We start from the raw sequence: 27,669 nt of genomic DNA on the forward strand, positions 1-27,669 counted from the left end.
GACCTCATTGGATGGGTGAAACAGCATGCGAATGCAATCACCAGGGAACAAGGTGCAACAGGTGGTGGACCACCGACCCAGTCCCCACACACACACGTACCGAGAAGCTACTGACCAACCTGGGGACACCTGCAAAACCACACCCACAAGCCTTAACCAATATTGTGGAGGTGGGTGTCTCTCAACCACTGAGCCTGGAGTTACCTGGTAAGTCAGTACTGCACCTATAACAACTATATTCCATATAGTTGCATGTGTCACTGTCGAATATGTAATGTAATATCATATGCAAGGCATGTATACACATATGCCACATACTATAGTATGCTACTCTATGTATGCACACATGTGCATACACCATAGTATAGTCTAATGTACTGGTGTATGTATTAACATGTACATTGCACCCTGTAGCCATCATATAGGTGTGGATAATGCTCATACTGCTGTGTTACTCCTATTTAGGTACCTCCGGCTTTCTGCTGCAACAGCAGCCCATTGCAGGTGAGGCTGTTATTATTTATCAGGAATCATAATGCATAGATCTATCTGCCATGTGGCCATTTACAACATGTACACATAATGTATGGTCCTGTCACAATATACAGGTCGGACCTGCAATGCATCACAATGCCTACCCATGTGCAACACTTGCAAACTATGTGAATCATCTCACCAACATGAATCCTCACAAACTGTCATTGCCAAATGTGTGGACAGCTGTGCATACAATGGTGGAGGTGCTGTTCACTGTAGGGACATGTACTACAGATCAGAACTTCACATGTGGGGAATACAAGCAGTACTACACAGTGGGCTGGAATATGGCCAGCCCACAGCATTTACTGGTGTGGATCATAGCCCTGCTATGAATGTCACACAATGTGATGAGCCATCTTGACATGTCCATGACATCTAGTGGCCTGGCTGCAACACTGCCTACCTAACCTGAAAACATATCCTACATACCACCCTTTGTCTGCATAACCCTGTCGTCAGTGGAGCATATGACATCTATGGGTATATGCCATATGGGACAACACAGACATGTCAAATAGATGTCCATCACAATAATTTGGCCAACACATGTGCACACATGGCCATGGAGAATGGCCAGAGACCTGGAGCAACACACACAGTAGACGTGATGTGCTTGTGTTTACACCCTGTTGTACAATGGCTACACATGGTCCAAATATGGCCTTTGTGTAATGATTATATTTTAGATGTGGAACACTAGACATCCTACAGGCCTGTGCACATCTTGTGTTGGCATAACATCAATCCACCACATAAGATGTGTTTTAACATCTTGAGGGTGTCACAACATGACAGCAGTCACCTGTACAGTATCCACATCAGCCCACAGATACAGTACATTCCCTTGCTGGTGTGGGACATCAATGTCATACTTGCTCCTTGTGTGTGTGTGTGTGTGTGTGTGTGTGTGTGTGTGTGTGTGTGTGTGTGTGTGTGTGTGTGTGTGTGTGTGTGTGTGTGGTACACAGATGTCATATGGGACATGGTGTACTAACGTTTCGCCATGTCTGGTCATAGTTGCCAGGCAGCAGCAATATGGTTGCAGATGTGTAGGGTGTCATCCGTACCCTTCAGTGACCTGTGTCACAACTTTCACATCATGGTTTAGTGTGTACACACCTCAGTGATGTGGGTCACATTCCACAGTATATATGTATTGTATCTGAACACAGTCATGGCTATGAACTGTGTCTGTAACTCACACTGTATAGCAATAGAGACGCCTCTTGATTCCCTGCAATGGCCATGCACATCAGCTAAATATGCGTATATCTGTAAGGCAGACAGACAACACTGCATTGGGACACCATTACCCACTGTATATTTGACAGGATACCATTGTGTTAAACATGTATGTATGTCATTGCACATGTCAGCAGATCACGTCATACTACATGTGATTGTCAAGGTCATATGCCACATCAGGCAGGTGTACTGTTAACCTGTGCTTGTCTACATGGTGTAACACAGGGATGTATGCTAACTACTACTATGATTGTGAAATTTGCATGCCGTTTGCTATGACACATGCATGCTGTTGTGTGCAACCCAGGGATGTATGATAACTACCACTATTATTGTCTGTGCTGCATGCCATCTGCCGTATCACATGCATGTTGCATGCCTTCTGTCATATCACATGTGTGTGTGTGTGTGTGTGTGTGTGTGTGTGTGTGTGTGTTTGTGTGTGTGTGTGTTTGTGTGCGTGTGTCTGTGTGTGTGTGTCTATTGTATAGATTGTAATGTACAGTTCTTGTCTGCCCTCACAGGTGATGTAGGTGCGTTGCCCACCTGTGGTACATCTGATGTTAGTGTCCCCACGGACTCTAGCAGTGATGATGAACGTATGATTAAGGCACAGGCAGAGATGTCATGGTCTGAAACTGTACCATTGGCTGCCATTCCAGCTATATCCCCCTCATCCACACACACACATCCCATGCCTGCACATACCCCATCACCAGTGGCCATATAGGAAGGACAGTTGGTGCGTGGTAGGTTGGAACAGGAAAGTGTGGGGGCTATGGAAGGTGTGCCTGCACACCATGGTGTCAGCCAACTGACTGGTGGTGCCCCACACAGGCACGTGGCCAGTGCTGCTCATAGGAGGACCTCTGGCCAACATGCTCCTGCAAGACACAGCGCAGCAGCTGGTGTCACCAGATGCATGGTTCAGGCTGTAATGGAGGCACAGGCACATGCTGAATGGCACAAAAGAGAAGATCAGAGGCTTCAGAGGGCTGCTGTCCATTCTTTAAACAACAACAATATCCAGGCAATGGTAAATGCTCAAAAGCAGATTGCTGAAGCTTTGGATAGATGGTTGGGTGACATGGTTGGAGTCCTTCACTGCGACATGACAATCCTTGAGCATGAGCTGTCTGTGTTGGAACATCTGGTAGGTGTGAGGTGTCAGGCATGTGGACGTAGGCCTACTACATCATCTGTTTCAGGTCTACGTGTACAAACTACCTCACATGTCCACTCCCATAGTGGTGGTAGCAGCAGCAGTGCATCTGGTGCTGTGCTGTCCACACCACGACACATCAGGCCACGTGCACATCGCCTGGGATGGTCCCAACAGGGACACAGTTCCAGTGGACAAGTGACATCAGACAGTACCCAATCTGCACCTCTGCCTGGTAGTGCCCGTGCAACCCCTGGCAGGCACAGGTCACACGTCCATGGCCGCACACCGTGAACTGTAAAACCTCACCTGTACAGTCTGCAGCTGTCAATAATACCCCTGTGTAGGCCAGACACATGGCAGAAAGGTGTGCATACATACACGCACACACTGGAAACATATGTAGGGCACCGCAACACACACACATGCATAACATCCACACATGCCCAATTAGATCAAAGGCCATAACCCACACACATGATGTCATTCAGTGGTGCAGCCTAGGCCTCTGGCAAACATTATCACCCTGTGCATATGATGATGCCTGTGCCACACATCCCTGACATCCACACCATCGGTGTAGGGACATGCTCATATGGTCTGATGCACAGGGTGAACAGACTAGGAAGATAAGTGTAGTTTACAATTGCTGAGTACTGCTGACAGGCAGCAGACATACCATGTACTGCAGGTGTACAATGCATTTCGTACTGTTAACAGTATGTGTCTTGTGTAACAACAGTAACTGCATGTTGGTCATGATGTTCTGCTGTCCTCCTTCAGGTCTAATTGCATGTGCCGGTGGATGTCAGTGTTTGCAGTTATGTCCCATATGTCAATGTGGACTACTCACAGGTATGTATGAATATACTAGCATGCACCATGTAGCTGCCACATAACAGTGAGAATGTTCCACGTTCTAAACACGTCTACTGATCCAAGAGCATGATAGCTGTGTATTAAGCTACTGTGGCTATAGACGTGACATCCATAAAGGGTGACATCACAGGTAGAGTTACATAGAGTAGTTCGGTAAGGGAGTGGTCTAGTTGATTACAAGGGTAGAGGCCAGTGGAACGTGTGGTGACTCATTGGAAATTAGTAACACACATTCCCATGATAGGTTGACAACACAACTGCACCCACACACTCAGGTATTGACACATATGTATTCAGTGACACAGTAACACACCCACACACTCACGGATTCACCGACACAGTAACATACACTCGCACACAGTTGCTACTGGTAAGGTGGGACCCCTGCCTATGTTCAAATCATCATTACAGTACTGTGCACCTACATGACTTGCCACAGGGCAGGTACATGTATGTCATATCCATACATGAGGGTGTGTGCTGGTGTACAGCAACAGTCATCTGCTAATGCTGGAGAGTACCGAAGGCCCCTGGTATGTGTACAGCTGACCTGGTTACAGACAGTGGTATCACTGCATTGCATAACACATGATGCAACTGTGTCAGTACATGGGTACTCTCTACAGTTGATGTAGATCTTGGTACAGTCCACTGGTCAAGGGTCACATGGTGGTGTACTCTTATATGTCCTACAACATGTATGGATGCATGTTGGTGGTCCGAGGGCATGGTGGTGTCTAAGGTTTACATCCTAGAATGCAGCATGTGACACTGTGTTCTACACATGACTCATCTGTGATGCCTTTCGTGGAGGTACCGATCAGTACATGTGAGTGGCCTTTATGTATGTGGGGACACCACTACCTGGAGCGGTCCATACCTGTGTTATGGCCCACATGTCTGGTTCTGAGGTATATGGTGGTAGTGCTATTGTGCACTACACAGCCATCAGCCAAGTGTTCCTCACTGCACAGATGTCAGTACTCAACATTGTTGGATCTACAGTGACCAGCTGTGATTATGGACACTACGCAGATAGCACTGGTTAGCATAAGAAAACAATGCAGTTGTCCTGCAGGTGTCAGGGTGTTATCCTGTGTTTAGGACATTTGCCTTGGAATGGCACTGTATGGGCGGATGCGATTTGGGTAGTATCCCCACTCCCTTGAATCATGGATGCATGTGATATGTCAAAGGCTCGTCTACTGTCAGCCATGTCATCCCAGAATGACAGCAGACGTTGTGTAAAAGACTGGTGTCAAATATATGTAGAGCGGCGTTCCTTCTTATAATGACAACTACTAATACCAGAGCCCATAACAATGTGTTCTTTACGTCTACCTGTAATAGCATGGCCACTGTGGCCTTCCGTGTTTAGAATCAGAGTGCATCCCAGTCAGCCCTGTGCTACTAAGTGTATGAGCATGCCCAGTATAACCTTGTGTAGATGGACACATAGTGCATTCTGAACAGCCTTGTGCTACTGTGTGTTTTCATGCCCAGTGACACCTTGTGTCGGTTATGTGCCTCTGTGTATGGGCATGGCCATTGTAACCCTGTATAGTGGTAGTAGTCGTCCATTCCACAGATGGGCATACTCTAGGTCAGGATGGATTCCTACTTTAAACACACAGGTTCACAGGTATGTACATCTTAATGGCAACATCCCTGTTGATGTCCACATTCCTATAAAGGTCATAATGTAGCCTTGAAAATGTAGTCTGTGTGGTGGCGACTTCACCGTGGTATGTAGTATTGTAATAGTGATCTGTAAATAAGCAGGTGTACCATTCCTACCACTGGCATGTGTCTGTGTGTGTGTGTGTGTGTGTGTGTGTGTGTGTGTGTGTGTGTGTGTGTGTGTGTGTGTGTGTGTGTGTATGTCTGTCCCTGTTTGGAGAGGACTGTAAATTGCTTTTCGACTGCTCGCACTCCATACAATTTGTATACCAACTTTGGCAGGGCCAATGATGACACCCATCTACAAATACACATATGGGAGTGTTGTGTCCCAGTAATCTCAGTAGCGTGTTCTGTAACTGTGTGATGCTGTAGTGTAATAAAGTATTAAGGTCGGTGTTCTAATCCCAGACTTGCCATGTGTGTGTGTCCCCATCTGTCTAAGTAATACTTTTAGACTGCTCACACTCCTTACATTGCTTATACCCACTTTTGGTGTAATGCTGTAGTGTAATAAAGTAGTTAGGTCGGTGTTCTAATCCCAGACTTGCCGTGTGTGTCCAATTTCTCTTAAGAGCATGGAGGGAGCACACTCCAGACCTGGGGCTGGATGATCTTTCCTTTTCCAGGTCCATACAAAGCTCCACACTGACCACTTTGGAGCTTTGTGTCCCTGTTCCCAGTGGCTCACACACACACACACACACACACACACACACACACACACACACACACACACACCTGGAAAAAGCTGGCACAGATTTACTAGCTGTGCCCCTTTCTGCCCAGACTCTGAGGTAATCATGCTGTCACCAGTCAGCTGCCCTAAGGCTTTTAGGTTCATAGGTAGGTACTAGGCTATCTGCCCAAAGGCATTTATAAGCCTAGCCAGAATGTGTTGTCTTTCACCACTCCCTTAGATTAGTTCCCTGTGTCTCTGTCCAACAGAGCCATTGAAGTGATCCCCGAGGTAAACTTTGTTTCCCATCCACTCGTCAAAGTTTCTCTTGAAGAGGGTTAGCAAGGAGCTCTGCCTAATGTAGATTGGAATCTTGTTCCAGAGCATGGGAAGTCTCTGGGACAGGAATCTATCACTCCAGCGTGTCCTATTTATTGTTGTGGTGAGGTTTAGATCCCTAGAGCGTGTGGCTCGAGGGGATATGGTTTTCTTTAGATGGAGCATGTCCACCAATTCTGGGTTGGACATGGCCTTGTATGTCAGGCAGAGATCACCTCTGTGTAGGCGGTGTGCAACTGAGTACAGCTGGAGTTTCTTCAGTCAAGCTCCATAGGGCATCTGTTTGAGGCCAGTGATCCTCTTGGTGAGGTACTTCTGTGGTCTTTCCAGCTGTTGCAGGTGTCTTGTAAGGTACATCCCAAATGGTGCATTGTACTCTATGATGGGTCTGATGAGTGATGCATAGAGGGGCACAATGATCTCTTTTGATCTGGATGCAAACCCTTTTGTGATTAGGTGGGCCACGTAGAAGGATTTTCTAACTACTTTGGCAATGTGATTATCAAAGGAGAGGTTACTGTCTACTTGGGTCCCCAGATCCCTTATTATGTCTTCCGTATTTAGGGGGCTACCACCTATGTGGTAGCTTGTGGGTACTTTGTTTTTTCCAAAGGGGATGACTATGCACTTTTTGGCATTTAGCTTGAGGCCATGGTTTTGACATCAGGAATCTATTTCAGTGAGACCCTTTTGGAGGATGTCTGTGTCTGCCAGAGAGTCAATTATAGCCCCTAGTTTGCAGTCATCTGCGAACTTGGTCAGCCATAGTCCTTCTGTGCTTGCCTGTACCTCTGAGAAGTATATGCCGAACAGGAGGGGTCCTAGGAATGAGCCCTGGGGAACGCCACTTGTAACCAGTTTAGAGTCAGACCTAGCTCCTGCAACTCTTACTATGTGGGTTCTGTCCATGAGCCAGTTGGCAACTCATCTCATGATGTAGGGGTTTATGTTCAGGCTGGTGAGCTTGTCTCTAATACCTGAATGGGTAATAGTGTCAAAGGCCTTTGCAAGGTCTAGGTAGGCTGTGTGGGCCACCTTTCCCTCATCTATAGCCTTGGTAACTGTCTCAAAGAAGTCCACCAGGTTTGGGAGGTATGATCTGCCCTTAACAAAGCCGAACTTGGTAGGGTCTAGTGTTTGGAGGTTCCCAATGTCTCTGTTTATGAGATCCATGATGATGCACTCCATAGCCTTGCAGACCAAGCTAGTCAGGCTTATAGGCAATAGTTCCTGGGGTCTGTTGTGGCTCCATCTTTGTGGAGCAGAATAACTGTTGCTGTGCGCCACTCTATGGGCACATAGCCTGTGGAGAGGCTGAGTTTGAACAGTGTGTTTAGGTGAGGTGTTAGTTCATCTTTGAGCTCATGTAGGACGCAGTCTGGGACACTGCCCAGTCCCATTGATGCTGTGTTTTTGGCTTTGGGGAGGGCTGTTTTAACCTGAGTGCCTGTGATTTCAGGGGCACTACATTCTTCTGGTATGGTTATGAGCCCTTTTGGGGGTGAGCGGGAGTGAAGTTTGCACTGAACCTGTCTGCCAGGATGTTGCAATATCATTCGGTTCAGTGTATTTTGTGCCATTCTGCACTAACTCCGAGCAGATCTGAGAATTGCCACTTAGATTTTTGACATAGCTAAAGAATGCCTTGTGGTTATCTTTGGAGAACTTATCAATTTTTCTTTCGAAGCTAGCCTTGGATGATTTTATGAGGGATCGTAGTTTCTTGCTGATACTGATCAGGGATGTCTTCCCTTCTTGGGATTTTACTCTTTTCTGTACTAGTTTCCTCCTTCTATTGTATAGCTTGTTTATGGCAGAGGTCCGCCAGACTGGTTTCCTTTTCTTGGAAGAGTGAGTCTTGGTTTTTCTTGGGATAGCATGATCCATGCATTCTTGTAGGTGCCCATAGAGTGTATTAGTAAAGGATTTTGCAGCTTGGACAGCATTATCCTTTGGTATGGCGTCTTTGAAACATTCCACCTCGGTCTTGAGTAACATGAAGTTTGCTTTTGAAAAGTTTTTCATGGTGGTTTCTTTGACTAGGGGTTGGAGCAGAATGTGGATATCCAGAGTGATTAGTTTATAGTCAGATCTAACCAGTGAGGGGTTGACCTCTGGTGTGGAACACCGGTCTCCCATGTTGGTGATGACCAGGTCCAATATGTTGTCGCCTCTAGTGGGGGTGTTGACCAGTTGATCCAGGGTGTTTGAGTTTATAAGTTCTAGGAAATGTTGGGCAAGGGAGTTAGTACTTGAGTAGTTTTCCCAGTTAATTTTTGGGTAATTGAAATCACCCAATATCAGGGTGTTTGGTAGGACCTTTATGTTTCCCAGTGTTTCCAGAAATGTGAAATGGGGGTCCTGGGACATGGTGGGTGATCTGTAGTGAGCTACAATTTGAATTGCAGTTTTACCTGTTGTTAGTTGCACTTGGATGATCACTAAAGCATCATGCTGTGCCATTGATCTGGAGGTGTGAGTATCCTTGATGAATATGGATATGCCCCCATCTTTTGTATTTTGGTCCAGGTTTTGTGGCCAAAATGTATGGTATGAGTTGTAGCCTGGTACTGCTGGGGTGCTATCTGGAGCCTTAAACCAGGTTTCTGTTACTGCACATATATCGATTTTCTCCATACTAAGGAGTGCCTTGAGTGCATGCATTTTGAGGTTTAGACTTCTGGCACTGAGTAGCATTACCGTCAGTTTTTTGTTACTTGTGCTATTTATGGTGGTGGGTTTGTCTTTTGAGCCTTGCCTAAAAAAGCCACTATGGGAGTGGCAAGAGCCTTGGCCAGTATTCAAAAGCCTAAGGGTGACAGATGCAAGCCGTCTCTAGCGAAGCAGTGTGGCTTGTCGAGCATGTCATCCCAGGCTGACAGACACTGGATTCCCTCTGAATGACACCAGAAGCCTAGCCAATTGTTGAAATTGATAATTTTTTTCTTTATACTGTGGTATCATTCTTGGTGAAGGCAGGATGCTACTCAGGGTCAGGGTCATACAGGGCTGGGCTACATGATCAAAGAGCTCCTCCATGTCTCTTTTCATGTAGTCCAGGGAGGTACGGCTTAGGTCATTCACACCAACATGGACAATGACAGAGTCATATTTGTACTTGTTCTGGAGTGACCTGAGTGCTTGTGTTATGTGGCGGATCCTGGCACCCGACAGGCAGCTAACAGTAACCTTCTCCTTGTTCAGCCTAGTGAGTGGGATGTCAGTGTGTCTGACTATAGAGTCATCTATTACCAGTGTGTTGGGTATGTTATTTTGCCTTAAGGGCTGTGATTGCATGGCACACTGGTTTTGTGAAGTATGTCTTTCATGGTTTGTGTTGGGAGGTGAAGGTTGCTTGGATGTCTGCTTTGGAGGTCTCTGTTGCTTTTGCAGATTTTTATTTAGAGCCTCTGAGTATGTTTTCATGTATTTATGTGTGTTTTTTGCTGGTGCTGGTTTCATAGGTCTATGTGAGACTGGTGGTGTGATGCAAGTAATTCCCTTCTCCTTTTGACTGCCTGGTCCAGTCTTGGCTTAAGAGAGCTTAGCCTCCAATTTGGCTGTATAATTGCATCTCTCACATGTATTAGTGTTTGGTGGTAGGAGGAGCGGGTTGTCTGTGCACATGAGGCAGTTGTAACATTGCCTCAAAATACCCAGATTCACCAGTTGGACCGGAGAGTACACCTGAAACTGCCCTTTGGATGTGCCTAAATAGGTACAGTGGACTGTTTTACTGATTGGCTGGTAAGGTTGAATAGAGAGCCTTGTCCTTCTCTACAGTATAGAGGAGTCTACTGCTAAGGTTTATTAGTGCTTGCTATGAGTTTTGAGCAAGTGCCGGGCTGAGAAGTGAATGGTTTGAGTGCTTAAGTTGAAAGTTTGTCTAGTTCCAAGGAAAAAGTTGAAGAGTAGACTTTGTGGAGCCGGGAATAGTTATACCCTAGCTAACCGGCCCTGCCCAGCGTGCAAAGCCATGCAAATCTGGGTTTTATAGCAAGGAAATGAAAGAGATAGAAATTAGCCCAAAATGGCCAATAAACTACTAATTTCTGGGCTGAAACCACTCCTCCAGGGACAGATAGGCTGCTCAAAGCTCGCCTCTTTCACAGATGAACAGAGAAACTTCCTTCTATCCAAGTAAGGTATAGGAAAACAAACACAGAAACTTGTAACACAGCCCTGAATTCAGCACTGACCTGAAAACTGGACTATATTAGCTTAGAAAGGCGGGAAAACAAGTATATTTTTATATATATATATATATATATATATATATATATATATATATATATATTTTTGTTTGCAGATACAATCAAAAAAACACTTTAAATGCACAGAAAGGGTACCTAATTATACTGTGTAAAATTAATACTAATACAAATGGTAGAGTGTGGCCAATGCAGCAGAGCTTTCAGGATTGGCCGCAGTGTCACTAAAACAAGCATGAGTACTCCAAAGATGTTAAAAGTATTGTCTAAATGACCAGCCACAATGAAAGGTATTAAAATATTTAATGATAAATAATAAAACAGAAAACTGGAGAATACCGAATACAATAAATAACAGAGTTTCAGCCACAGAGATATAAAAAAAATAATGCAGTTGGATAGTTTCCCACAGATGCAGAAAACAATACTAAACTATTCTCTCTAAATGTCCCTGACTAACTAAAGAATTACTGTTCCCTAACAACTTACTAAAGCAAGGCAAGCTGATTTGTGCTGAGTCTCTTACCACAGCAGAAGCCAGATGATGTCTCTCTTTTTCTGTGTGGATGTGTGAGATATATATCCTATCAGAAATCTTTCCTGTCAGATTCTAAATTGCTGCTGCAAGAATTCCAAAGGAACTAGATGCTGGTTAGAGGATGACATCACCTCTGGTCACCTGACTCTGATACAATACACACACAGAGCTTTGCTAAGATGTGTGGCAGCATCTGAAAGCTATAATACAATTTCAAACATTCCACCCTTCCAGGGTTCTCTAATAAAAGATACACATTACATTCTTTCTGTCAAGCAAGACCTACTGTTGATGCATTTTAACACAAGTAACTTTGCAAATATATTTTTAACTCAAATATCTGTACAAATTTGTGTGATAGTCAAATAACACAAAATTCTTTACAAAACTCCAGCAACTATGCTGGCATATGTACACATGTACTGCCCTACTCTCCCTGGCACAGATGGCACTACCTCATAAAATCAGATAAATGTCAAACCATTAATGGGGGAGCTTTACCTCTCTTATCTTCCCCTGTAAAGCCACCACTAGTACTGAGTATGGATGTTGCAGTTGTGTGTAGTAGTTTCTTAGATTGTGTAAAACTGAAAATGCACATAACTGCGTTAAGCAAATATGATGGTGCATCATCCAAACATATGCCTGGCTTTACAGTTTCCAGTATTCAACCTCTTCATGTTTTTGTAAATCAGAGGATGGTTAGTTGTAAAATTCTTTTTTTTTCAAAAGCTGATTTCTCACTAAACTAATTTCATTTCATCTGGGCAACTTTTATCAAATTACATTACTGCTACATTGTAAATGGTCTAACATTGCCAACCAGGTTCTGCATATTGATTTTTGATGCATTTTTTATCCCCACTGTCCGTCATCCTTCAAACCCCTCCTGGACCATTTGTTCCCCTTTATCAGAGTGAGTAAGAGCTCCATCCTTCTGTGGCTACATGTTCCCCAGGATTCATGAAGCTTGCACCAGGCGCCAGAGTAGCATCGGCGATCTAGCTCCAAATATGGCCGCCAAGCGATTCAGGTATGAACTGTTTCCACATGCAGTACCAGCGTACGCCAGAGCTGCACAGCTCCCGGCGCATGCATGCTAATTACCCCATGAGCAGCAGTGTAGCATGCAAATGAAGGTATATAGTGATTCATGAAGTGGTGCAGGCATAGCGTAAGCATGAAGAAATGAAAACCAAAAAAAAACAGTTTACATTTTGTCAAAGATAAAATCGGAGCCATGAAAGCAGACCAAACTTACGTATTATAATGTTAATATATGCCAATGGCTAAATATATACCAATGGCATAAAAAAACATGCACAACACATAAAAAATAACATTTAATGTCATGGCCACACTAACGCAAAGTAAAAAAGCCGTGCATCTGTGCGCAAACGGGATCACAAGGAAAATATATTAAGATGTCATAAAACTGCAATGTAACACATTTCATGAATTCCCCATAATAGTCAATGGCACGCATGCTACACCACAACCATGGCACAAGGGATGCTAAGGGTCTGTGACAGTGTTCTGCGCGGTAACTAGGAATTAGTAGTCAATGCCATGCAAATGAGTCAAGTAATACTGAATCGCAAATGCCCCGCCGGCGTAAGGATGCACCACACAATGTAGCGGTACAATGCCAAGGAGTGGCCTGGAGGTAAACATGATATCAAGAGAGGGGTGCGCCACCGTAGCTGTAAGCACATTGGATCATTGCTAATCCAGGTTGCCTGCTGCTAAGCAAAGCCGCAGGATAGGGGTGTGGAAGTAGCCATAGCTTTGCTTAGCTGAGAGCACACAAGGTAACTGAAAGTGCATGTGAACGTGGATGAAAACGTGCTCGAAACCTGGTAAATGGCTGTGTGTGGCATGCACCACAGCTGAAACAGGAAGGCTATGGGAAGACAATAAGGAAATGTTGCAGCATGGTAATTGGAGTACAAATGAGTAATTAACACCTAGGAACTCACAGTGGGCCATTGACAACAGCTAACAAGGCTGCTAGCAGCTACCTGCAGAACAGGAAAGGGGAGGTGCCATACAGCAAAGAAAAGAGAACTATCACAGCAGAACAAAGCAAACATGCAGGAGATCAGCTACATAATACATTTCCCAACACAATCCGGGGTTGTGAAAGTACAAAACAAGAAAGCCGGCAGCTGGATGCATGCCTGACAATGGGAGGGGAATCGGGTTGAAAATTGAAGTAAAGGGCAATAGATGAATCATGGCAGCCAAGCGTAAGTCAACAACAAAGGCCCCACAATAGCAGTATCTGCTGTAAAACCAGTAATTAAGATACCCCGCAGCTGGAATTGCACAAACACACCCAATTACACCAGCGTCATACATTGCACAATAGTGTAAGGTGTGAAAGCCCCCCCCCCCCACACACACACACACACACACACACACACACACTTGTGTATTCCCAGACACTCTGCACCATTGGTGTATACAGACAGGGAACTTTTAATATGCACATGTAAGGGGCCGCCATAGCTTTGATTCACCAGAATGTGTTGGAGACTGACGGTGGTGTGGAGGATGATGCTGACAACCATCTCAGGCACTGGAGGAGGAGAAGAGTGCTCAGACCCAGGGTAACCTACCAGGAGCTACATGATCTGGAGATAGTAGAGCATTACAGGGTGGACAGGGACATCATACAGCAACTTGTTGAGTTGTGCTGGCCATGCCTCAGAGCCAGAAGTAACAGAGGGGAACCCATCCCAATGGACACGAAGGCATGTGTAAGCTTGAGAATACTAGCCACAGGTACCTTCCAAAGGCCAACTGGGGATATCATGGAGATCTAACAAGCATCAGCATCTAGGGTACTCCACCAGTTCCTGGATGCCATGTTACCACATGCCAATGAGCACATATATTTCCCCCGAATGCAGGAGGAGTTGGCCAGCAATATGCATCTCTTCCACCATGTTGCAGACTACCCGGAGGTACTGGGTGCAATAGACTGCATGCACATATACATCAAGTCACTACCCGGTGTGCAGGGTAGGTGCTACATAAACCACAAGGGATACCCCTCCATCAACTGCCAGGTCATGTGCAATGCCCAGGGCATTATCATGAATGTGTGTGCTGGCAGCCCTGGAAGCTATCATGACTCCCACATCTGGCATGCCTCACAGCTGTATCAGGTATTTGCCAGGGGGGACATTCCATATGGTCACCTGGTGGGGGATGCTGGCTATGCACTGGAACCATGGATGATGACTCCCATCAGAAATGCACACACAGCCAGGCAAGAACGCCATAATGAGGCACACACAGAAACCAGAATCATCATAGAGCGTGTGTTTGGGATGCTGAAATCATGGTTCCATTGCTTGGACATATCTAGTGGAGCCTTGCAGTACTCTCCAGGCATGTGTGCCCACATCTTTATAGTATGTGCCATGCTACACAATATGAACCTGCAGAAACAGCTGCAGCAGGGACAGAATGGCGAAGGCCTTCACAGCCCACCACCATTGCCAAGGGACCCACAGGCACAGAAGAACTCAGACCACGAACACCCTGTGCTAGCCCCAGTAGGCAGACGGAGGCATGCCCAGTATGCCCATGCCTTGGCAAAGAGGGAACGTATAGCACACACACTGACAGTGTAGGCACTCATGAACTGACACCGTTCTCCACCTGCACACACAGCAAACATGGATGGCACACACACATGACCACCTGTAAATTGTCATGTATAGGTGATCTACTGTTTGCATCCTACATATGTAGCCCTCAACTATTGTACACACAACCGCCATTGGCACAAGGTAAGTCAGTACCTGAACAGTAAACTAAGCTATCAGCATGTGTCCATACTGTATGTAGAGGTTCATAGATACATAAGTAGGTACATGCACAACTGCCGACGCCACTCATAAGCATAGGCAAAAAGTTTCTGCTGTCGCCACCCCATCAATTAACTAACTGTCCCTCTGTGGAGCAGAGCCAATTGAGGGATCCATGGTTTGTATCCACTGTTCCCTACCCAGTCTCCAAGGATTCCCTGGAGTGTTAGTGAGGGGTTTTGTATAATGTAATCAGGGATGTAGTTCCAAATAATGTGGAGTATCCCTGACAGGAATCTTCTCAAATGTTTACATGTTACAAAGTATACCTTAAACACAGCTTGCATATATAGGTAGTTTATCACAGAATAATAAACATGTGGAACACACAACCGCTGAAATTTGCATTAATCACCCTTGCACTACTAGTGCCTGCTCTGAGAGGTAAATTACCACTGCCAGGATTAGAACATGCAACCATGTACACAATGTTCACAATAACATGCCACTAAGCTACCTGAGCTGTATCAATGGCAGTTGTGTATAGTGGCAGGATAAAACACAAAAGGTAGGAATGTATAGAAATAGGACAAACCGGCATGTACCCAATGAAAGGTGCATGTTATATATATATATATATATATATATATATATATATATATATATATATATATATATATATATATATATATATATATATATATATATATATATATATATATATATATATATATATATATAGAGAGAGAGAGAGAGAGTGAGAGATATATGTTGATATATGGGGATATACATATATATGTAGATATATAGATAGGTTAACAACATCTACATAACCATGGAGGTACATATAAATGGGATACCTACCACATACCAACTGCTTTACATACCGACGCGCATAATCCCGAGGCTTAAGGTCCGAAAGAACACAGTACCGAAACACCAGATGCGCGAGGTTTAAAATGACGGTGTTAAGGGACAGTTAGTCAGTACTTCCAGTGTTGTGGTTCGGGTAGGTTACTGTGTGTAAGTGTTTCTGAGGGCTGTAGTGTGTGTAAGTGTGTGTTCTGAGTGTGGTGTGGGTTCTTGGGGAACTGTAATGTGTGGGTGTGGGTTAGCTTTGTGCATCTGCATGATCTAGGAGGTAGAATATTAAAGTAGGGGGGTGTGGGGGGCGCAGACACCTACATGGGGGGTGAAGGGGGGGGCTTGCCCACCTGCTCATATGTAGTGTAGGATGGTTTGTTTGGATGTGGTGGGTATCAGTGTGTGTGTGTGTGTGTGTGTGTGTGTGTGTGTGTGTGTGTGTGTTCCATGTACATGTTACTTTTGTGAGTTACTGTCGCTGTCAGTAATGTGGGGTATGGGAGTCTGGGCCGGGTACTGTAGGCATCAGAACTGTGTGGTTTCGGGATTCCATAGGTATCCCATATACAGCGGTTGAAGTGTTCATATATTAGTATAACATGGACCATAGCAATCACACATTCCACCATGACCAACCTTTATGAACAAAGGATATGGAGAGTATATGCCTATACACTATTACAAATATGTGCTATGGACATGAGCCAATGATAGTATTACCACATGTCCCACTTTGCGAGGGACAGTCACTCTTTGGGCGGTTGTGTCCTGACCAAATATATTAAATGTGGCAAATGTCCTGGGATTGTAGGACATAATTATGTCCCATATGTAATGTAATAGTTGCATATAATAGTTCTTTCTGTATCTAAAATACCTACATGTTACAAGAAACAGGATAAGCAACTAAACTGCTACAAGAATAAACTTACATTTAGGCAAGAAAGGAAAGTTCTATCCCTTGTACTGACCATGGGTTTGTGTCAGCCTGTAAAATCTGATGTGTGTCCCGAAAATGTCCCACTATGGCCATAGGAAAAGGTGGCAACCCTAGCCAAAGAGGGTCAGTCACCAACACAACTACAATGACTGCAAATACCTATGACAGAAATACACAGCTTTCATGTAGCAACACTTTATTACATTCTGATGTATTGCCGAAAGGATTCAAGGACTAACATCACCTGCATGTTATACAGGAACCACTTAACAGTGCCTTAATGAATCAGCCTGCAATTACCATAGTATTAGTCCACTAAAGGATAGGTGTTCAAATAGGGAAGGAACCCTCACGCATATATCGATTATGTATAAAAGCAGTTCCTACACACCTGCATCTGCTATGCACACCCACCAACATCACCCCCACACCCAAACAAATTACAATACAAACTGTAATAACATCACAAATCATTCACTCACTGTACAACATCTGCAGAAGCCTTAACATACCTTGTCAGAGACACACTAACATGGCCCTGTGTGAAATAGTTGCTGTTATACAATGGAACAGCTGCTGATGTTACAGGGTTTGTTTGCACTAATCCCATTTCAGAAGGTTGTGTGTACACCGGGATGTGCTACCAATTACTGAGTAACAGCACAATATGCTACACATGTATACCAAATCAAGGATGTCTGGTGAGCACACTGTAAACTACATAACAGTTTATGCATAGCCATACAGCCTTGAGCTGCTTAAACATCCTTGCCAGCCTTAAACATCTGCAGAAGTATCAGGTACAGACAAACCCTGCATAAGTAGCAATGTTCTGAAATATAACAGTTGTACTCACATGTAGAACAAAATCATCTAGCCATTACACACAATCCACAGGAGTCATGAAACTAATATATTTATGTCTGTCTCCATATAGCTGTTGAAATACATCACAAACAATACATCCAGGACATCTTCTTTGAAAGTAAGGCAAACGGACAATGCCCAAAAGGAGTACTCATTTATATACCACTGTTGCCATGGTATCGGCTAATGGAGTAGCTGCACAGCTGATGTGCAACTAATTAACTACTTTGGAACATGAATTGGTGGTCAGGATACCACATGTTACCAATATTTAACTAGAAAAGGATGGCTTAACACATATTCAAACCATCCGTATATACCAGCAGAACGTTACAAAGAAGATTGAAACACAAACTGAAAAGGATTGAATCAACAGTTAACGACACCTTGGGTTACTAATAAGGTATGTAGAACAGTCAGTATGTCTGTGTATTTAGTACCTGTTCTGTAATATTTAAAGTGCACGCAATCCATATAGTGGAAACAGTTATCTTGTAGTGATGTTGTACTGTTGAGCATAGTAACGCTTGTAGTATTTGTGTGTACTGCTGTAGGTCACAAGGCAAACACCACATACACCACAAAGGATGCTATATAAGGGCTTTGAACACAAATATTCCTCACCAGCCGCTGTCAGTGGCAGGGCTGGTCCAGCAAGTATGTGCTATAACAGGGGATAGTATATGTTGATATATTGTAACAGTAGTCATATGTATGGGTGTATTACTGAGAATAACATGTCGAAGGTTGGCCCACTGTGCAATTATGATTTGCATTGTGGGATATTGTGCCAATAACTGTGTAATGTACAGTATTGTAGGCAGATATGTATTACAAGTTACATAGCATTAATGTTATGTTAGGCAAACATTAGTTATGTCTATTGGCATTTACAATACACAATAACAGGATACATATGACTTTTAGTCACCCGACAGTTTATCAGCATGACAGCAAAGTAAAATGGAAGAGCTAGTTAACTATCCATGCACATAAGACATGTAATAAGTGCAAAGGTAGGTACTAGGCTGTCTTACCAAGGATATTTATAAGCCTAGATAGAGTATGTTGGCTTTCGCCACCCTCATAGGTTAGTTCCCTGTGCCTCTGAATGGCAGAGCCATTAGTTCCCTGTGCCTCTGTCCAGCAGAGCCACTGCAGTGATCCCTGGGGTACATGTCTGTCTCCCATCCACACGTCAAGGTTTCCCTTGAAGAGTGCTAATGAGGGGACCTGCCTGATGTACATTGGAATCTTGTTATAAAGCATGGGGAGTGTCCGGGTCAGGAATCTATCCATCCAGCATGTCCTAGTCATCTTTGTGGTTAGGTGTATATCCCTAGAGCATGTGGCTCTCAGGGGCCTCTGTTTAGATGGAGCATATCCAGCAGTACTGGGTTGGACATGGGCCTTGTATGTCAAGCAGAGATCACCTGTGAGTATGCAGTATGCATCCAAGTACAGCTGGAGTTTCTTAGGCTGGACTGCATAGGTCATCTGTTTGAGGTCAGTAATCCTCTTGGTGTGGTACTGTTCAGGTCTTCCAAGCTGTTGCAGTTGTCTTGTAATGTACATCCCAAATGGGGTGTTGTATCCTTTAATGGGTCTAATAAGTCATGAGTAGAGAGGCACAATGGCCTCCTTTGTTCTGGATGCAAACTCATTAGAGATTATGGGGGCCATGTATAAGGATATTCTAACCACCGTGTCATTATGGGTGTCAAAGGAGAGATTGCTATCTACTGGGGTTTCCAGATCCCTCATTACCTTTTCTGTATGTAGTGGACTAGCACCTATGTGATAGTCCATGGGTAATTAGTTATATCCAAAGGGGATGACTATGCACTTTTTGGCATTCAGCTTGAGGCCATGATATTGACACCAGCTATCCATCTCAGTGCGACCCTTCCAGAGGGTGTCTGTAACAGCTGTGGAAACAATTATGTCCCCTAGTTTGCAGTCGTCTGCAAACCTTTTCAGCCAAAGCCCGCCTGTGCTTGCCTGTATGTCAGAGAATTATATACCAAACATAAGGGGTCCTAGGACTGAGCCCTGGGGGACGCCACTTGTAACTAGTATACAGTCGGACCTGGCGTATGCAACTCACACTGTGTGGGTTCTGTCCGTGAGCCACTTTGCAAACCATCACATGACGTAGGGGTTAATGTTCAGGCGGATGAGTATATTGATAATACCAGAATGAGGAATGATGTTGAAAGCCTTTGAGAGATCTAGGTAGGCTATGTGGACCTCCTTACCCTCACCTAATGCCTTGGTAACCATCTCTAAGAAGTCCACCAGGTTTAGGAGGCATGGTCTGCCCTTAACAAAGCCAAACTGGGAGGGGTCAAAGGTTTGGAGGTACCCAATGTCTCTGTGACTGAGATCCATGATGTGCTCCATAGCCTTGAGACCAGGCTAGTGAGGCCTATAGGGCAATAAGTCCCGTGGTCTGTTGTGGCGCCACCTTTGTGGAGTGGGATAACTGTTGCTGTGTGCCATTCAGGGAGCACTAAGCCTGATGTGAGGCTATTATTGAACATGGTGCATAGGTGGGGAGCCAGTACGTTCTGAAGTTCATGTAAAACGCAGCCTGGGATGTTGTCTAGTCCCATGGATGCTGTGATATTGGCTTTAGAGTGTGCAGCTTTGAGAGGAGGGGGAAAGGTAGCACTGAACCTATCTGCCAGGATGTTGGCAATGTCAGTTGTTTCTGTAATGTTCATTCCTTTGTGCTGTAACTCAGAGCAGATCTGGGTGTTGACATTGAGATATTTGACATAGCTATAGAATGCTTTGTGGCTGTTGTTGGACTTAGTAGCGGTTTTGTTTTCATAGCTAGCTTTGGAGGATCTTATAAGGGATTTCACCTTCTTACTGAGGCTGACCAGGGAGCTCCTCCACACATGGGATTGTACTCTTTTGCAACAGTGTCTTCCTCCTGTAGTACAGTTTGTTTATGGCAGGGGACCACCAGATTGGTTTCCTTAATTAGGAGTTTAGTGTCTTGGTTCTGTTTGGGGTAGCACAATCCATGCACTCGTGTAAGTGCTTATAGAGTGCATTTGTGTAGGATTCAGCAGTTGTAATAGTATTGTCCATCTGCATGGGTGTCATGATGTTCACCACATCTGTCTTAAGAAGCATGATGTTGGCTTTGTAGACATATTATACTGTGGTTTCCTTAATGGGGGGGGTGGGGACAGGATGTGGATAGCAACGGTGTACAGCTCATGGTCGGATCGGACCAACGAGGAGTTGACTTCAGGTGTGGAGCACCGGTCACTCATGTTGGTAATGCCTAAGTCTAGGATATTGTTGCCCCTGGTGGGTGTGTGGATATGTTGATCTAGGGCATTGGTGTTTATGAATTCCAGAAAGCGTTGAGCTAATGAGTTGGTACACGAGTAGTTTTCTCAGTTAATGGTAGGGTAGATTCAGTGACACTATGTGATGAGTGTGGTGTGGTGTGAATGTTTACCTTCTCCACATGACTATCAGGGTCAGGCTTAGTTGGAGAGATCTTTACCTCCAGTTTGGTTAGATAAGTGCATCTCTCACAGGTTGTAGTGTTGGGTGGTAGGCGGACATGTGTACATTGCCTCAAGATGTCCAGATTCATGAGAGAGACAGGAGAGAACAGTGGCAGTTGACTCTTGGACATGCCTGAATATAGAACTACTTTCCCCTAGATAAATGAGGAAAGTGAGTACAAGAGCTATTTTACTCTAAGCAAATGAGAAAAGTATGTACAAAACCTGTTTGCCTATAGGTAATGAGGAAGACTGAGTGCTATAGTAATTAGTAGCTTAAGTAGTGCTTACAGGTTATGAACAAGTGCTGAGTATGAATAAGCAATCCAAATAGGGTCTTGGATAACATAAACACACTGCCCCCCAACAGGTACACAATCATATATCCATGTACACCACAGGGCCCCTGTACCCACAACTATGCAGGTACAAGCTGCACTCAGGCTGCATGGGACCTGTCCACATCACAGGTTGTATCATACACATATGGCAAAACAAGATGCTCTCCACATACACATCATGTAAAACATAGCTCCATGTCAGGCTGTGTACACACTGAATGGTGCACACCAACAGGTATCACAACCCACAAAGGGGGAGACACCACTGATAATGGGAAGCACTGCACTACTACCCTGCTGAGTCTGGTCTGGAAGGCCATGAACCTTGATCAAATAATTGATGTCAGCAGTACAGATGTAGATGACAGTAAGGTTGATTTCACACTGCATATCATAACCTTGCCAGGTCATAGGACATCATCACCCATACTGTGTACCACCTACACTCGGTATACTAGATGTACATTCCTATGTCACAGGGGTGTTTTGCAACAGGACTGCTGGCAGAACCAACACTACAGAAGGTGTCTGAATAATACATGCTCATCACACCAGTGGAAGCTACAGTAAGTCAGGGTTAAGTAATTGTATTCCCCCTACCTCACAGACAAACAGAAGGCAGCTGCCTATTGAAGTATGCGAATGACTATGACCTAGGAGCAATAGCCGACTCAGGAGTGTTGTGAACAACATATAGAATGGGCTTTGTTGGTGAGGTGTGTGTGACATATGGCCACAATCTGACAGCTACATATTGCATTATCACCCCTATGTTAATAACCCTGTACACATGAACTACAACCTAGGCAGTGGTCAACATAATGGACACTTGTGTGTAAGGGATGCAGCTGGGCAGATGTCTTTCCTGTGATAGCTACATCACCACACCTGTCAGGGAGCCATATGTGGCAACCCTAATAATGACAGGGTGCCATCCATGAATACAGAAATTATTGTCCATCCATACACAACACTCAAGTGACCCATATCAGATCACATATTTCCTTTAAGGGGGTATTGGCCATGTGCAGATGGCTTACACCAGCCTTCCCATTCCCCATCTCCACTACGTAGCATGATGCATACCCTGAATAAATCCATGTCCAACCCAGTGATGCTGGACATGCTACATGTACATATCCTGATCTCAAACACATATTTCATGGACATCCACCTTCCACATGCTGGACAGAACCTTGTCCCATACACTTTACATAGTCCTGCCATACTATACATTCCTGTCCATTAAAGCTGCACATCACTCTCCTCTCAGACATGGTGTGATGACCGCATGGTAAATGTATCATTAACCCTGTGGATCAGTAATGTGGCACTGCTCCACCTGGCCCCAGAGACCCACCTGTCGGCTACTGCCAGGTAACCTTTCATCCTAGATTCATACATGGCCCATGGCATATAGCCTACTAGTTGACTTTGACTGTACATGCTATAGTTGATATCCATCCCTGCAAATACCATCTGGTATTAGCCAGTGTCCCATGTGTATCACATGTGCAACACAGGTGATACATGGCAGGATGTTGAATTGCTGTACAGTGCCATGTAGATGTATATGGCAGAACACATACATGTAAAACCTTATGTGAACAAGTCTGCAGGGTCACAGGTCATGTCTGTTAAGGCAGTGCAAGTCTTTATATGTGACATATACACAGCATCAAGGTCGACTGCATTAATGTGGACACATCCGACCATGTGCTGATAGGTAGGAACACCAGTACAGGCAAACAGATATGCCCACATCAAGACAGCATCCACATGGAGTATGAGCAATGTAATCAGGTGACACACACACATATATGGTGATAATATCCACTCACCATTGAGTGTTACATGTGTGTGACCCAAACACGTTAGTGTCATATAGATTTGCAAATACAACTATCTAAACATAATAAATGTGATACACATGTATGTTCAGCTGTAGCTCTGTATGTCTCTGTGAGTTACTGTGACCTGTCTCCATCATTATGTCTTCCAGGCATGCTGCGTGCAAGGCTACCCCCCTTTTACCCGCTTGGAGGATGAGGCCCTCATCCCACACCTACTTGACAATCATGATATCCTGTTCAGCCATGTGCCACAGGATGCACAACAGTCCTGTGGATGGAACTTCACAGGAGGGTTGATGATGTAGGTGGCCACAATCGCACATACCAGCAGGTGCACAGACACTGTACAGACCTCATTGGATGGGTGAAACAGCATGCGAATGCAATCACCAGGGAACAAGGTGCAACAGGTGGTGGACCACCGACCCAGTCCCCACACACACACGTACCGAGAAGCTACTGACCAACCTGGGGACACCTGCAAAACCACACCCACAAGCCTTAACCAATATTGTGGAGGTGGGTGTCTCTCAACCACTGAGCCTGGAGTTACCTGGTAAGTCAGTACTGCACCTATAACAACTATATTCCATATAGTTGCATGTGTCACTGTCGAATATGTAATGTAATATCATATGCAAGGCATGTATACACATATGCCACATACTATAGTATGCTACTCTATGTATGCACACATGTGCATACACCATAGTATAGTCTAATGTACTGGTGTATGTATTAACATGTACATTGCACCCTGTAGCCATCATATAGGTGTGGATAATGCTCATACTGCTGTGTTACTCCTATTTAGGTACCTCTGGCATTCTGCTGCAACAGCAGCCCGTTGCAGGTAAGACTGTTATTATTTATCAGGAATCGTAATGTGCAGATCTATCTGCCATGTGGACATTTACAACATGTACACATAATGTATGGTCCTGTCACAATATACAGGTCGGACCTGCAATGCATCACAATGCCTACCCATGTGCAACAATTGCAAACTATGTGAATCATCTCACCAACATGAATCCTCACAAACTGTCATTGCCAGATGTGTGGACAGCTGTGCATACAATGGTGGAGGTGCTGTTCACTGTAGGGACATGTACTACAGATCAGAACTTCACATGTGGGGAATACAAGCAGTACTACACAGTGGGCTGGAATATGGCCAGCCCACAGCATTTACTGGTGTGGATCATAGCCCTGCTATGAATGTCACACAATGTGATGAGCCATCTTGACATGTCCATGACATCTAGTGGCCTGGCTGCAACACTGCCTACCTAACCTGAAAACATATCCTACATACCACCCTTTGTCTGCATAACCCTGTCGTCAGTGGAGCATATGACATCTATGGGTATATGCCATATGGGACAACACAGACATGTCAAATAGATGTCCATCACAATAATTTGGCCAACACATGTGCACACATGGCCATGGAGAATGGCCAGAGACCTGGAGCAACACACACAGTAGACGTGATGTGCTTGTGTTTACACCCTGTTGTACAATGGCTACACATGGTCCAAATATGGCCTTTGTGTAATGATTATATTTTAGATGTGGAACACTAGACATCCTACAGGCCTGTGCACATCTTGTGTTGGCATAACATCAATCCACCACATAAGATGTGTTTAACATCTTGAGGGTGTCACAACATGACAGCAGTCACCTGTACAGTATCCACATCAGCCCACAGATACAGTACATTCCCCTTGCTGGTGTCGGACATCAATGTCATACTTGCTCCTTGTGTGTGTGTGTGTGTGTGTGTGTGTGTGTGTGTGTGTGTGTGTGTGTGTGTGTGTGTGTGTGTGTGTGTGTGGTACACAGATGTCATGTGGGACATGGTGTACTAACGTGTTCGCCATGTCTGGTCATAGTTGCCAGGCAGCAGCAATATGGTTGCAGATGTGTAGGGGTGTCATCCGTATACCCTTCAGTGACCTGTGTCACAACTTTCACATCATGGTTTAGTGTGTACACACCTCAGTGATGTGGGTCACATTCCACAGTATATATGTATTGTATCTGAACACAGTCATGGCTATGAACTGTGTCTGTAACTCACACTGTATAGCAATAGAGACGCCTCTTGATTCCCTGCAATGGCCATGCACATCAGCTAAATATGCAGTATATCTGTAAGGCAGACAGACAACACTGCATTGGGACACCATTACCCCACTGTATATTTGACAGGATACCATTGTGTTAAACATGTATGTATGTCATTGCACATGTCAGCAGATCACGTCATACTACATGTGATTGTCAAGGTCATATGCCACACATCAGGCAGGTGTACTGTTAACCTGTGCTTGTCTACATGGTGTAACACAGGGATGTATGCTAACTACTACTATGATTGTGAAATTTGCATGCCGTTTGCTATGACACATGCATGCTGTTGTGTGCAACCCAGGGATGTATGATAACTACCACTATTATTGTCTGTGCTGCATGCCGTCTGCCATATCACATGCATGTTGCATGCCTTCTGTCATATCACATGTGTGTGTGTGTGTGTGTGTGTGTGTGTGTGTGTGTGTGTGTGTGTGTGTGTGTGTGTGTGTGTGTGTGTGCGTCTGTGTGTCTATTGTATAGATTGTAATGTACAGTTCTTGTCTGCCCTCACAGGTGATGTAGGTGCGTTTCCCACCTGCGGTACATCTGATGTTAGTGTCCCCACAGACTCTAGCAGTGATGATGAACGTATGATTGAGGCACAGGCAGAGATGTCAGGGGGTGAAACTGTACCATTGGCTGCCATTCCAGCTATATCCCCCTCATCCACACACACAGATCCCATGCCTGCACATACCCCATCACCAGTGGCCATATAGGAAGGACAGTTGGCACGTGGTAACTTGGAACAGGAAAGTGTGGGGGCTATGGAAGGTGTGCCTGCACACCATGGTGTCAGCCAACTGACTGGTGGTGCCCCACACAGGCACGTGGCCAGTGCTGCTCATAGGAGGACCTCTGGCCAACATGCTTCTGCAAGACAGAGCGCAGCAGCTGGTGTCACCAGATGCATGTTTCAGGCTGTAATGGAGGCACAGGCACATGCTGAATGGCACAAGAGAGAAGATCAGAGGCTTCAGAGGACTGCTGTCCATTCTTTAAACAACAATATCCAGGCAATGGTAAATGCTCAAAAGCAGATTGCTGAAGCTTTGGATAGACAGTTGGGTGACATGGTTGGAGTCCTTCACTGTGACATGACAATCTGTGAGCATGAGCTGTCTGTGTTGGAACATCTGGTAGGTGTGAGGTGTCGGGCATGTAGACGTAGGCCTACTACATCATCTGTTTTAGGTCTACGTATACAAGCTACCTCAGATGTCCACTCCCATAGTGCCGGTAGCAGCAGCAGTACATCTGGTGCTGTGCTGTCCACACCACGACACAGCAGGCCATGTGCACGTGGCCTGGGATGGTCCCAACAGGGACACAGTTCCAGTGGACAAGTGACATCAGACAGTACCCAATCTGCACCTCTGCCTGATAGTGCCCGTGCAACCCCTGACAGGCACAGGTCACATGTCCATGGCCGCACACTGTGAACTGTAAAACCTCACCTGTACAGTCTGCAGCTGTCAATAATACCCCTGTGTAGGCCAGACACATGGCAGAAAGGTGTGCATACATACACGCACACACTGGAAACATATGTAGGGCACCGCAACACACACACATGCATAACATCCACACATGCCCAATTAGATCAAAGGCCATAACCCACACACATGATGTCATTCAGTGGTGCAGCCTAGGCCTCTGGCAAACATTATCACCCTGTGCATATGATGATGCCTGTGCCACACATCCCTGACATCCACACCATCGGTGTAGGGACATGCTCATATGGTCTGATGCACAGGGTGAACAGACTAGGAAGATAAGTGTAGTTTACAATTGCTGAGTACTGCTGACAGGCAGCAGACATACCATGTACTGCAGGTGTACAATGCATTTTGTACTGTTAACAGTATGTTTCTTGTGTAACAACAGTAACTGCATGTTGGTCATGATGTTCTGCTGTCCTCCTTCAGGTCTAATTGCATGTGCCGGTGGATGTCAGCGTTTGCAGTTATGTCCCATATGTCAATGTGGACTACTCACAGGTATGTATGAATATACTAGCATGCACCAT

Source organism: Protopterus annectens, chromosome 9.part0 (genome assembly GCF_019279795.1).
Source record: "Protopterus annectens isolate FY-2018-M chromosome 9.part0, PAN1.0, whole genome shotgun sequence".
Lineage (NCBI taxonomy): Eukaryota > Metazoa > Chordata > Ceratodontiformes > Protopteridae > Protopterus > Protopterus annectens.